The sequence below is a fragment of the Strix uralensis genome, chromosome 3, assembly GCF_047716275.1.
Source record: "Strix uralensis isolate ZFMK-TIS-50842 chromosome 3, bStrUra1, whole genome shotgun sequence".
Lineage (NCBI taxonomy): Eukaryota > Metazoa > Chordata > Aves > Strigiformes > Strigidae > Strix > Strix uralensis.
In genome coordinates this window covers 26,926,943-26,940,469 of record NC_133974.1, presented here as the reverse complement: position 1 = coordinate 26,940,469, position 13,527 = coordinate 26,926,943, and positions in this window count along the sequence as shown.

Sequence of the window (13,527 nt, the reverse complement as noted above, 5' to 3'; positions counted from 1 at the left end):
TTAAAAGGCAGAAAGCTAAGAGAAGTACATTTTTTTTTCTCAAAACTTCAGACCAAAAAAACCCAACAATGCAGATATTCATGAACATGTTTTCCATGTTTCATGAACAAACATGAAATCCACGTGCGGCTACAGACAGCCCTTTGCCAATCTTTCTGCCAGCTCAGATTTTTATAAGTTGTTGGACAGTGTCTGACAAGCAATGTCAAATCATAATCAGAAGACAGGAATGTTTGGCAACAAGGATGATGCCATTAGAGCTGCAAGAGCGAGGAGGCTGGATGAGAGCTTTAGCTGCAGGGGAAGCTCAGGCTGAGAAACACCCTCCATGATGGTGCAGGCAGGGGAGCTTGCAGCAAAGTAACGGTGGGTGGTGATGGCTCATGAGCTGCAGGAGAAAGCAGGCCTTCTGCGAAAAAGTGAAGTGAAGCTCTCTTGGCAAGTGTAGCTACATGCACGATGCAATTACCTATCACTGACAAAAGTCTTTGTGGGATCAGCTCAGGACTCCTGGGAGCAGAGGGATGCACCCTTGGGAATTCATAGGAACCTGGAAAAACCAAGCTGCAATCAGAATCCACAGTAAAAACTGCAATAGACTCCAGTGAAAGTGGCACTGGAAAAAAGAAAGAAATATAGTAAACTTCTTGGTGTTTAGTAATGTAGGAGTCCTGCAAAGCAAGCTGTTGCATAAATTACAGTTAAGTCATCAAAAAAGAGAGAAAGATGGAGAAAGGCGCAGATTAAATACATGTTCTGCATCCAGTAGGAGTTTAATTACCTTGAGAAGTGAAACCGATTCCATTACTTTATGGGTGGTAAGCTTGGAGTTTGGCAATACCCAGCACAGAATATTTTTATGCAATGCTCTGCAAACTGTCAACAACATGTGGCTTTCCAGCTGATCAACCTCTGCAGACCTTTGAAAATGAGGACATCCAGTGGCTGAACGTTATAACTGGGATTTTCATCAAGGATTTATGTCTGGGGCAGAACCTCACCATTTATGCCAAATTTCTGCCCCTTGTAGAGACCTGAAGTATGTCGTGTGCGGAGTAAAGGCTTTTACAGAAGCCTTCTGCACTGGGGTAAATTCCACTTAATTAAAGGGCTGATGGTTGTAACAAACTGAGGCAGGCTCGGTAAGTATCACCGAGTAATACCTAGAATATTGCTTCACCTTTCTTTCTCTGCTTCCCTGTCATCATAGGCTTATTCTTTTATTCATATTTTACAAAAAAAAAAAAAAAAACAACCAACCCTTTCAAATCCCATTGTGTTTCTAGTTTGGCCTCTAAGTCTCTTATTTAGTTGTAGAGAGTAAACATGGCTGTGAGTTTTAAAAACCTTTAGCACCTAACCAGTCCCTCTGGAACCAATCAGTATAGCAAGTGTTGCAGATCATGCTTTTAGTAATTTAGGTTTAGATGTACCAGTTTGAATATTTACACTTAGCTTCTATATTACAATAATATTTAAAGACCAATTGTATCAATAAATCATGTTTCTAAATACATATTGTAGGAGAGGCACTGAAATATTAATAGATCAAATACACACTTTCCTGCCATGAAACTGCAGCAACCATTCACTCAACAATATAACATTCCAGGACAAGAATATTGTGCCTTGTACAAACCATAGCAGAAACAAAATGAAAATAGGTAAAAATCAGAGTCACATCTAGAGGAAATGGGCCACTGGAGCTTTTGCACATTTACAGGCCATGATTTCCCCTGGGGAATGGACATACTGTCTGCAATAACTAATATCTCACCCAACATTAGGCACCGAAATGGGCAGCTGAGAATTGCAGAATTGTGCTGAGTTTCCAAGATGAGCTGAATAAGGCCATTGAGTAGAAAAACCCTTACCTTCCTCGAAAGTTGATTTGAACTAATGTCGCTTAGGACTGTATCTACACGCCCCAGAGTAATCCCTTGAAGATTTATCAAGTAGCCCTTCATACAATTCATAGCTCTGAACCAGCAAAGCCAAGTACTGAAAACAGGGAATAAGAGCACCCCAGACCTTCTCCCATCTCCCCCCAGTCCTTTTCAGCGTGGAGTGCACGGTGCAGGTCTAAGGGCAGAGACTTGTGTGGTCTCCACCTTCTGCTCCCACTGTTCTCTCCTACCTAGGCTGACTGTAGTTGCACTGATTAAGGCTTCCCACCTGGACAGATCTAACCTGCTTCTCAGCTCACTCTGGATATGAAATGTCATTGCAGTTTAAGTCTAAATCTGGGCTGTTTAAGCCTAAATCTAGGCTGCTACAGTTTTGTCCTCCTCTCCCCTGCTCTCTCTCTTGTGCCAGCCAGCACTAACACTCATGCAGGCACATTCAGTTCAGGCAAGCCAATTCAACTGGAAACCAATCCAGCCATCATTAGTAGCTGTATCTGTTTTCTGAACCACTTCAGTTCCCAATTCCAGGGGACAAGTACCAATTCAATACAATTTTCATCAGTTGCATGGTTTTTGACTCTGAGGCTACACTTTCAGTTTAAGCGTAAATCACTAGACAGTCAGTTAAGTTAGGCCTATACCACTATGTCAGAAACCGAACCCAATGCCTTTGTGATCAGCAAAGGAGAGGGTATAGCCCAGAAACTCCCCAGCAAAACAATCCTCTCTTGATTTGCCAGTGTTCTTGCAGCCAAGCACAGGCTGGACCAACTCTCAAAGGGCTTCAGGTCACTTTGGGCCATCCTAAGCCACTCTTCAGCCTAAACCTCTCTAGTTGCAGGCTTCTGCTGAAAAAAAATGCTCTTCTCCTTTGCCTCCCCTTGCCCAAGCGGTCCTGGGCATTGGTTGCAGCAGCGGGATAAGATCAAGCTTGCTGATCCTGTGGGAAACCAAACCTGTATGAAAAATACAAAAAGACGGACAAGTTTTTTATTGCATTGGGTTTGAATGCTGAATCAATGTAGTATATACTACAGGAGTATTAGATCTGATTCAAGAAATGTTTGGTCAGCAGTTTGGAAGTCTATTTTTACCGATCTGGCTCACTGCTAAATCAAAAAAACACTCAGCGTGGTGCAAAGAACAGGAACATACTGCAAGAGAGGAGAGACTGTGGCAATGCCAGTTTTGACCAGCTCACATTGCTGTATCTTAGATTTAAAGAATTTACAGCTTTATGATTTGGGTACTATATTTAGAGTTATTAAAAAAAAAAAAATGGTGAGCAAAGAGGATGCTGGGCAGTCCCAAGAACTTACTCTCTTTGAAGGAGAACTGTAGTTTTCAAGGACTGACTCTTCCAGGATTACAGCACATTTTTCTTCTCTGTCTTGGGGTTTATGAAGAGCAGAATGAGAAACCCACCACAGATTTAATGGAATTTATATTCAAATTTCCATTTATATTCAAATTTCCTGTATGATACACAGTATTTGGGGTGGCCATGCCTGCTGGCTAACAGCATATGAACTCCTGCTGTCTTTCATGTTTGTAAAGTAGAAGCAAAGAGCGCGAGTGAGAAATTCAGGTTATTCTTCCCCATTACTCTTGCTGTTCTCTGCCTCTCTAATATCTTATATCTTTTCTGGACCATTAATGTCATACTCAGCTACTTACTTGATTTTATTTATTGGTAAAAGTTACATTGTTTTAGGAACAGATGCTTAAACCAGTGCACTAAGCAAAGTGGAGTCAAGGTTCCCGGTCAAACTGAATTACCTGACTTCCCTCTTTGTTCCTCCACAAAGGTAATTTTAATTACATAAACTTCACAGAGCAGCTCATGAGGAGCAGCTAAATTACAGACAGCAGGCAGGGACAGGTGGAGAAAAGTGGCTTGGAGCTCTGAGAGGTGTTGCAACCTGAGCTGTAACACAAGAGAATTGGCAAAGCAACCGAGTATCATCAATACTGGGAGCTTCCTGGCTCTTTTCTTCCTGCAACAGCACTGTGATATGTTTTTGACGCAGAACCCCTACCAGCTCACAAGACCTTCATCCTGAAATTAGAGATCTTTTCAATTAGCTTAGTCTTATGGCTAGATAGTCCTGGCTCTATACAAGTTATCTGCATTTCATTGAATTCATTATGAATACAACCACAAAGCATGTACTTATTTGTCTGGAGGCTGCCTCAGATTATATGTTGACAAATTATATATTGACACATTATATGGTGACAAGCAATTCATCCTTCCATTCCTTTCACCAATCCATCAAAGACAGAAACCCCACTGTATTGTAGGCTGAAAATGACAAAACAACCATATTAGTCCCCTCTCATGTGTCTAATTTGCTTTCAAATGCCTGTTTTCAGCTGTGAGGCATAAGGGCAAAAATATTCTCCTCCTTTCTACTTCAAGTGTAAGGGGGAAAAAATTGCGTGCATAACTACTGTAAGTAAAAAAATAACAGCAAATATGTATTTTGATTTTTCCAATAGTACAAAATTTACATAGCCATTATTGACAGCAGAATCAACCTCAAATGTCTGTGGAGGTGACTAAATACTCCCCCTCCCTCTGCTCTGTGTGGCATCAAAACTGTTCTTTTCAGTTAAAAACATTCAAAAAGTTATGTAGTGCTCATGTCTCATCCTCTGCAGATTAAAAAAAAAAAAAACAAAAACATATTCTCCCTTTTCAACAAACTAGATGCTACAACATCATCATTTTCTCTGTGTCAGCCTGAGTCAGTGATCCGGACCAAACCCAGCTGTCTGTAATAAAAGAGAAAATATAAGGCAGAGAATTGCTGTCTGTTTCCTGCTGAGGTTTGAAAATAGCAAGTATACCATGTTTTGAAGAGATTCATCTATACTTTCACCAGAACAGCTTCCAATTTTGAAGCCCTGCTGAAGATAGCTATGCTTACCGTATTGAAAAACAACAGATGTATATCACAGAGCTTTGTTTTTCCAGTTTGGTGATAGTGGATTTTTTTATTGGACTTAATGGACTGTGAATATTGCAAACTGAGCAATTCGTCTGACAGTCTGAGTGCATATTGCCATTCCTGTATTTCTCAGGTTCCAGAATAAATTTTCTAGAATAAATCTCAAGTGCTGTATATTAGCACATATTTAAATGGTTCAGCTTCACAGCTGTCAACTGCTGACTGGGTATCGAAACAGCCTTTGCATTTGCCGTGGCTACTCGTCTGCTGATACTCATTCTGCTTGAACACAGGCGCTAGACAGGCATTAATAAAGAGATAGGATCTTGCCCTGATGCTCAGAAAACAGATTTTGAAGGGATTATCCAACCAATGGAAAATTAGTTTTTCTGAGTTCAATCCGGTATGCCCTCCCCCACCCATTCACTGCAACATCTCCGCTCAGATTTATTCTCCAGTCAAAGTCCAGAGCATTTCAGTGGGTAACTCCTATTAACATTCCCATAAAGTAAGCATTGCCACCTCTGCATCCTGGCAGCATCAGGTTTCTCTAACTTCCTGAAACACCTATTTTGTCGTAACTGTTGTCTCATACAAGCAAGAGATTTTTAGATGATGTTTTCTATTTAGAGCAGGTAAAAAGAGGATGAGTATAAAGTGCTGATGGGGCTCCTCACAAAGAGAAGCAGTAAGCTTTGTAGTCTGTACACAAATGTGCTGTGGCATATCTTGAAAGCAATGTCACTCTCCTTCAACCTTTTGCACTTAATTTTCCATAGAGGGAAGTGGCAGGCCATTAGCAGCACACTCATGCGAATTGCTAACTCACCCAGAATGAAATCTGGAGTTTTGCTGCCTGCTGCAGCTGTGCTGCCAGCCACTGGCCTGTACCGCAGGGGCCAATGTGACAAGGGGACATATTTTATGTAGCCCAGATGTAAAATGATGGAGCTCTTGGAAGGCATTCAAGGAAGTCTTCCCTCTAGCAAATCTTCCTCCTATCTAATAAGGACAAGAAGTGACATCTGATTAAAGATGCAAGATTAGATGTTGATCTTTGGTCTTTGTAGGCTGCTATGCCGAGGCCACCAGACCTCTGAACAACTCAGCCATGTGTGGTCTTGTACGGAGATCAGCATAGCTACTGCTGCTCCGAAGTATCTTGTCTCACTAGATAAAATAGCACAGAGTTTTTCCTCTGTGAAAAGGAAAAAAAAATAACAACAGTCTTTTTATAAAGCTGCCAAAAGGCATCTGAGCCAGAGTTAGGTGAGCAGAGGGCAGCATATTTATCTACTCACTTCAAAACAGGCACAGCCCACTCGTCATGCAAGGCTGTAAGCAGAGCTGCGGATGAGCAATACCTGAGAGCAAGGCAAGTTTCAGGTACGGAGAAAGCTCCATTTTCTGAAAAGTCCCATTTTCAAACACAGGCATCAAAATTGGACTTTCTAAACCTGAATTTGAAGCATCTGCTTTTGGGAACACAAGCACCTATTTCACACTTAGTGACAAATCAGCAAGTCAAAGTGTGAAGAAAACAAATTTAGCAGACTGAAAAGTATGAACAAACACTTGACGATAGCACACACATCCTCATTTTTGACAGCATCCTGATTATTTTAGGATACATTAGCAGGGAACAGCTGCGTCTGAAACTAGGAAGCTTTAACTTCCTGTAGGAGTGCACCAAAAAAAAATGCCACTAGAAATACATTTATAAAATTATCCATGATGGGGAATAGGGAATGGTTTCAAGGTGGGAACTAAGGTGACACCCTGAAAATGAGAGAGAAAAGAAAAGCACGCGTGCACAAAACAAAAAAAGGCAGAATATACACTAGGGCATCTCGCAGAGATCTTCCTTCATGTGGTATTGTGTTGCTGTATTGCATCAGGAGCTGGAGGAGGAAGGGTTGTGATAAAAAAGGACAGATGGACAGACTGCAAGAGCTGGGAGGACAGAGGAAGTGACGGGGTGGTGGTAAGGACACAGCATGGGTTAACGAGCCTTTCATTTCTGAGAGTCTGGAAACACCAGAGGGCTTTGGGTGGAAAAGAGGTAGAATCAAAATCGCCTTACTTGACATTATGGGGAGAGCTGGCAAGGCAAACAGCTACATTAGCTTTTTAGATGAAAACCAGTGTATTATTTTTAATCTCGCAGTTGGGGATCAGCCTGATGTTTCTCTGATTTTTAAGGTTGCCCATGCTTGTGGCTTGGCATCTAAAAAACCCTCTAAAGTGCATGTCAGCGTGCTCGGAAAGAGGTTGTTAAGAGGAAATGACCTGCACCATAATTTTCATAATTGCCCAAGGGACTTAAGAGAGTCAAAACCGTACCCAGCTTTGGGAGGAAATGGGGACCTAGTTCTCACAGCTACTTCTTGCAGCACTTGAGCCCCTCTGTAACAACCCCTCCTAGGCCATGGAACAGCTGACAGGAAGGATGGATGAGCAGGCACAGGAACCACGCTTCTAGGACAGGAGGTGGGATGCACAGCACCCGCCTGACTCCTCACACCCTCAGGACTGCGCTCTCATGGTGACACTGTTACCTTTCTGCTGTTGAAAATCTTGATAAATTCTGTTGCCTGGAAATCACAGTATAATAACCTTAAGAAAAGCTGAATAACTTTAAACTTAGGTAAGCAGGACATACCTCAGAGCACAGGAAGGAAAAGACAGCCCACTGCTGTCTCCCTGGAGCTGGGAGCCTCCCCTTCCCCTGGCAGCGGCATGCTGATAGGTACAGTGAGGTGGGAGCCTGGCACTACTGGGAGGAGGCAGGGAATAATGGATGGGCATCCAGGAGGAGGGTCAGCACCTAAGCAAGAGCATCTCTCTTACGGAAACAGCAGTGTCATGGGACAATGTCACTAAGAATTATAGCCATTCATCCCCAGAAGAACGGCATTATTTTCAATATAATTCAACAGATTGTTATAAATGATGGATAAGAGCTGAATCTTCCTGTTTCAGAGCAAGGAGAAAAATATTGGTGAGAAGAATGCTTGTCTTGTCCCCTACAAGCTCCGGATCTCACTGGGTTTTAACTGCCGAGAACTAAGAAGAATGTAAACCACTGTGCTAGTCAGAGCAGCACCAAAAATGTGGTCTGTCACATCTTCGTTTTTTCCCTAAATCCTCAGAAAAATCCTTTTTGTGCTGTTAAGTGCCATAATTTTGAGAAAATTATACTGTGTTTTCAATGTTTAACACTGACTTATATGCAAAATATAGCTCAGTCTTACTCAAACAACCGAGACAAATGCTTCATACATTATGCATGAGATCTTCTGCAAAGCTCTTGATACAGATTATAGAGAATCAAGATATGCTGTCATCTTAGTGTTGAAAGTTTTGATAACACTGAATGATTAAATAACTTCATAGTAGACTCACTCCAAAGTTTTCCTGAGGAAACTCTTCCCCAAGCCTCTCTTGTTAGGCAGGCCAAAGAAATCTGAGCCCTCAGTAATGAAAAACGTGTTGTTGTACCAAACAGAAGAGGAAACAGAGGTACAGATTAGTGCAGCTCTCCAGATCAGGAAACTTCTGGAAAAACCATTCAGTAGAGACTGGGGACATTTCCCTTCTTAGTGACCAGTACCTTTCTGAGAATGTTAAATTTTAAGATATTCTAATGACCATTAAGAACCTATTAGGACTTCTAGAATAAAGCAATGTCTTGACACTTCCCGTTTCTGTTCTAAAAGTATTTGTTCTCCATCTAGTCACTGGGAAAATAGGTTTCAGAAAATACACATTTCCCTGGTTCATTAGGCCCAAAGAGCAGAGTAGATGGAGATATTCAAGAGTCAACATAGGCCTTGTTTCCTCATGTGTTTTTTTCCCCTTCTTGAAGCACTGAATCATTTTTGCTATGATAATAAAGGTCAGGGAGGCTGTTGGCCTTCTCATGATACAATGCCCCCTTTACCAAAGAAAGGAATTTGAAACTATGCCAGCTGACTAACTGGCTGGTGATCAACATCCAGATCACAACAAAACCTTGTGGCACAGGGCAAGGAGCTCCTTGCTATAATGAGGTCCCCGATATATTGATTTTGCATTTTCAGAGTCACATAATTTTTCTCCTTCCCTATAAAGTTAGAGAGATCAGTACGTCTGCTTAGGGTCTGTGGTGTTCACCCCTCAGCTGCAGAAGCAAACCCAGGTCTCAGGCTTTCTAGAAACCTGGAAAGCTGATTTGTGCATAAGCCTTTGGGACTTCTCTACCCAGAACATTTCATTTTCTCTGTGCTTTTCTAAATGCCTAAGCCCAGAACTCAGCTGTCAGCACTGCTCCAGCATGATACTAATGCTCTGAAAAGTCACACTTTAATGCACCACTTTAGTGTTTATCTAAATTTCAGACAGACTAATTATCTAACTTTCAGGCTGAAAGGTCTGAAAGCATTGAAAAGCACATCAACACAGGTAACTGTAGGAAAATGTGTTTGGCAGAGAGCTGGCTGCAGCACATCCATGGGAAAGAAAAGCTGAGAACTCCCTGAGCACTGTGAAGAGCTGTAAATATGGAAAGTGCCTTGTCTAGTGAAAGAAACTTATGAAATATACAGAGCAAGGTGGCAGGAGGACAAGGGCTTCCACTTTTTCCCCTCAGAGAGGTCAGCATCTTGAAAAGAGGGAATATTACTTCCTAGTCAGGTCTCAGCAGCTTTCTCCCCTCTTGCAGGGTAGACTCCCTCCTTCTTCCAGAGGCAAGCAGCAGCTCACTCTGTTTGTCTGAGCAGCTTATTTTCCTGCTTCTGCAGGCTTCAGCAAGCGGCATCCCTTCTGCAGCCTCAATGATTTCATAAACATTAAGGGATAGGGCCTGGAGAAGTGATAAAGTGCTTTGTCTACTGCTCCGATACTCACTTGCAGTTCTGTAGGAGGACAGCTACGTAAGATTTTCCAGAGCTATTCAGCCGATTCCCTGAGCAAGTGCCATTTTTAGGTCTGTCACCAGGGATAAGAAGAGGCAACTTCTCTGTAAACAGAGTTCACAAAACATACGCTGCTAAAGGCTTCCACCAGCACTTCCCACGGTAAGCACACTCTTCAGGGCTTAAGGTACAAAGATGACGTTCATGACTTTGTAATTTCACATTTAAAGCAGGGATTTTAAAGTCTTGCAATTTGAGGGGGAAAAAAAAAAATAATCAAAAAACCAACAACCTTTTCCACTATCTTGACCTGAGTAGTTTCTTCTGAATTTAAGAGACATGCTTGGATTCTGAAACTAGATTCTATGCCTTCAAATACTTGGTAATTTCCTGAATATTTGATGCTTCGTTTCTGAAAAACTATGACAGCCTCATCATGTATTTAATTCTACAATCCTAGCAATTCTAAGCTCCATTTTTAGTACCATTTTTGTCTAGGGCCACATTGGTGAGGAAGTTGAGGAGGTTTAAATGCACAGGACATTAGACAAATTCCAGGATGCTCCATCTTGGAGAACACGGCTTCTCCTTATCTTTATGGTTCTAGGCCACAAAAGACTTGGACTTTGTATGTCTGTCTGCAGAAACAGTCTTCTCAAGTCTTCTGGGATTAGTACATTCCTTTGCATATTTGGAAGTGCTTGTTTTTCATCTGTTTTTTTGTTGTTTTGGATCCCAACTCCCCACAAATTATATTTATTTTCTAAAAAGCCTGCAATTCTGTCTCTAAAATGTGTATAGTCAGAGGCCCCTTTTTGCTAAAGATTAAGGTTGAAGTTTTAAAAACAAGAAATGTAACCAAAGGAAATGACTGTACCACAGAATAAAGCATAGTTCAGCTCTATGAAGACATTGAGAGGGAGATAATCCAATAGTTGTGTAAGGATGCAACTCACAAGTGTGCAAAACAGAAAATTAAAAAAGCATATTAAAAAATGTTTACTAGAAACTGTAAGAGAGGAGGATAACACGCCTCTGTACATTGCACATCACTTCCGTTAAGCACGAGAAAGAATGATCCATTCCCATTCTCATGCCAAGCAGCACAACTGCAGAGAGTGAATCTACCACCTTCCCGAAGAGTTTCAGTGCTGAACAATGGTACTCAAAGCAGAAACCCATTGAAAACCAAAGGCAAATGATCACACCAAGAAATGCTGAACTCAGCCTCTACAGCAGATCAAGTCTGATTGATCATGAGGACACATCACCATTCTTCTTTTCCAATTGATTCAGCAGATCAGAAGAGAAATGCTTTGGGGGCTGCAGGAAAGAATTGCTCTTACGGAAATTACTGACAAAGCAAAAAAAAAAAAAAAAAATCCACAGTATGTTTGGCCTGTAAAGAAACAGGAAAAAGACCATTTCTCCCACAGATGGTGAACCAGGAGAGCAAGCTACTCCTCCTTCCCCCTTGTCTAGTAGGATTAAGCTTGCCACAAGCAGACATTACAGATCTGGAGAGAATTAGACTTGTTCCTCCAGTAGCAATAACTAGTTAAAACTGCAGGAAAAAGATCTTGATAAATTCTGCTGTGGATGCTGCTTTTGGCAGCTCTGTGGGAGGAGGGAAACCTCTGCTCAGTGGTAGGGGTGGCTGCAAGGGGAGACAGTAGGCTATCTAACCAAGGCCTTTAATCACCCACTCAGAGGCCTCCCCTATCTTTACAGGAAGGGCAGAGAAGGAAAATAATACAAATAAAAGAATCTGGCAACCCTCACTGGTTGTTTTGTTTTTTTGTTTTGTTGGGTGGTGTTTTGTTTAGGTTTTTTTCCCCTAAAAGCAGTATATCTAGGAATATCTTCTTACTCATCAATCCATCAACATTTTTCACCACACTAAATCCCAGCAGCGACATTTTCCTGAGCTTTCAGATGGCAAGTCTGAGATTCACACTGGGTGAGGGGATTTCTTTTCCCTCTGCTGAGATCACCCTACGGCTACCAGAAATCCTCAGGTACCAGACAGCCAACAGTACCATGCTCAGAGCTGTAATATCCTCCCTGCTGACAGGGATCCCAGTTGTGCCTTGCTTCAGCAACAGCTCAAATACAATCCTTGGAACAGCAACAATTGACAACAGTATACACTGAGGTCTCCAAATTCTTCCAGAAGGATCATGCCAAACCCTAAACTGCTTTCTGGCTTTGGCCCAGGACTTAACCTAGCATTTGAACGCCTACATGGTCCCCAAGAAGAGCTTAGCTCCTGGAACTTCACATGCTTTCTGAGCAGGGTCTTGTAAGAACACTTCACCTCAAAACCGTGTTTCCTTCTTCTGCCACAGGGACTGTTTAGATGGCAAGATCATACATCCTTTAAGCGGAATAGCAATAAGGCCACACTTTCTTCTTTGGCTCAACCACTAACAGGATGGAAAACGTTCCTGAATGCTATGAAACAAACATTGGCAGGAAGTGGAAAGTGGTTTCTATACATGAAATGGACAGTTCAAGAAGAAAAATGTTCTCTATTTGTGATCTTTTCCACAACAGCAGGGTTTTCCTTTTGTGACCACATTTTTCTCCCAGTACTTAATTTGCCAGAAATGAACATGGAACTTGCTCATCACCTGGAGGAAAAAGCATTGCGCTCCTGGGATGAAATGCTCCAGTGATACTGTAGGGGGACTAGGAGTTGCAATGTGTTTCTAAGGAAGAGAAGGCCATCATGCACTCATGACGCTTAGCCTTTCTGTGAAAATAGCCATTTACCTGAGGAGGATAACAGGTCTCCTCCAAGCTGACCTGAGTCAGGCTCAGCTCTCCACCAGGGAGCTCAGAGCCAGTCAGCTAGAACACAGAACAGGTGTAACACACAACAGGGGGATATAGGATTTGTCAGGAAGAGGGATGTGGCAACCAGCCTGGCAAGTACATAACAAAACCAAAAGTCTTTCCATGCATCCACCAGAAGGAATATGATCTACCTCAAATCAATATATTCCAATACCATGTATTCTTAGGCATGTCAGATGCCAGGATCACACAGACCTAGCAAGAACTCTTCACTGGAGTAACTACATCCAGGGATGGAAGGCCGGAGACTGCAGAAGCATCTACATTAGTGTCCTAGCTCAGATTAAAAGGGTATGCTTTTGAAGTAAGCTTTGAATTTACCTCCACATATACTTTGAATCATGTTATGAAGCAGTGTTAAACCACAAAAGCATGACTCCTCACAAACCCATTCAGCCAGGTTTAAGTCCTGAATAGCTCCTTCCAGAAGCATTCTTTACAGATGTATATGACAGACACCACACTATGTCTCATACTAGTCAATGCTTGTTTTGATCCCAGAGACAGAGGAAGCTCCCCACAGAGTTTCCAGGTCAAACACACCCGTTTTCATCTTTCATTCTTTTTAGTGCAACTATAACACATGGAGAAAAACCACAACAGCACACCTGCTGACTTAAAATCTCTCTATAAAGAGCACTTGCAGAAGCTGTTATGTATGGGTGACTATGTTACCTGACTGTAAAAACCATTTTTAATAGCAATATTTGTAATCTACCTGAAAATGTATAGGATGGTGAAGAAATTCACACATAAGGGGTCCTGAGTAAGAGACAGCAGCTGGTTTCATGGTTATTATACCCTTACCCTGTGCTTCAGGAGGAGTTCTAAGATGTCAAATTCTGTAAAAGTACAAAGGAAGAAACAAGGCCTACTTGCAACTACTGAGTGCAGTCTGTAGAAAGAGTCCCT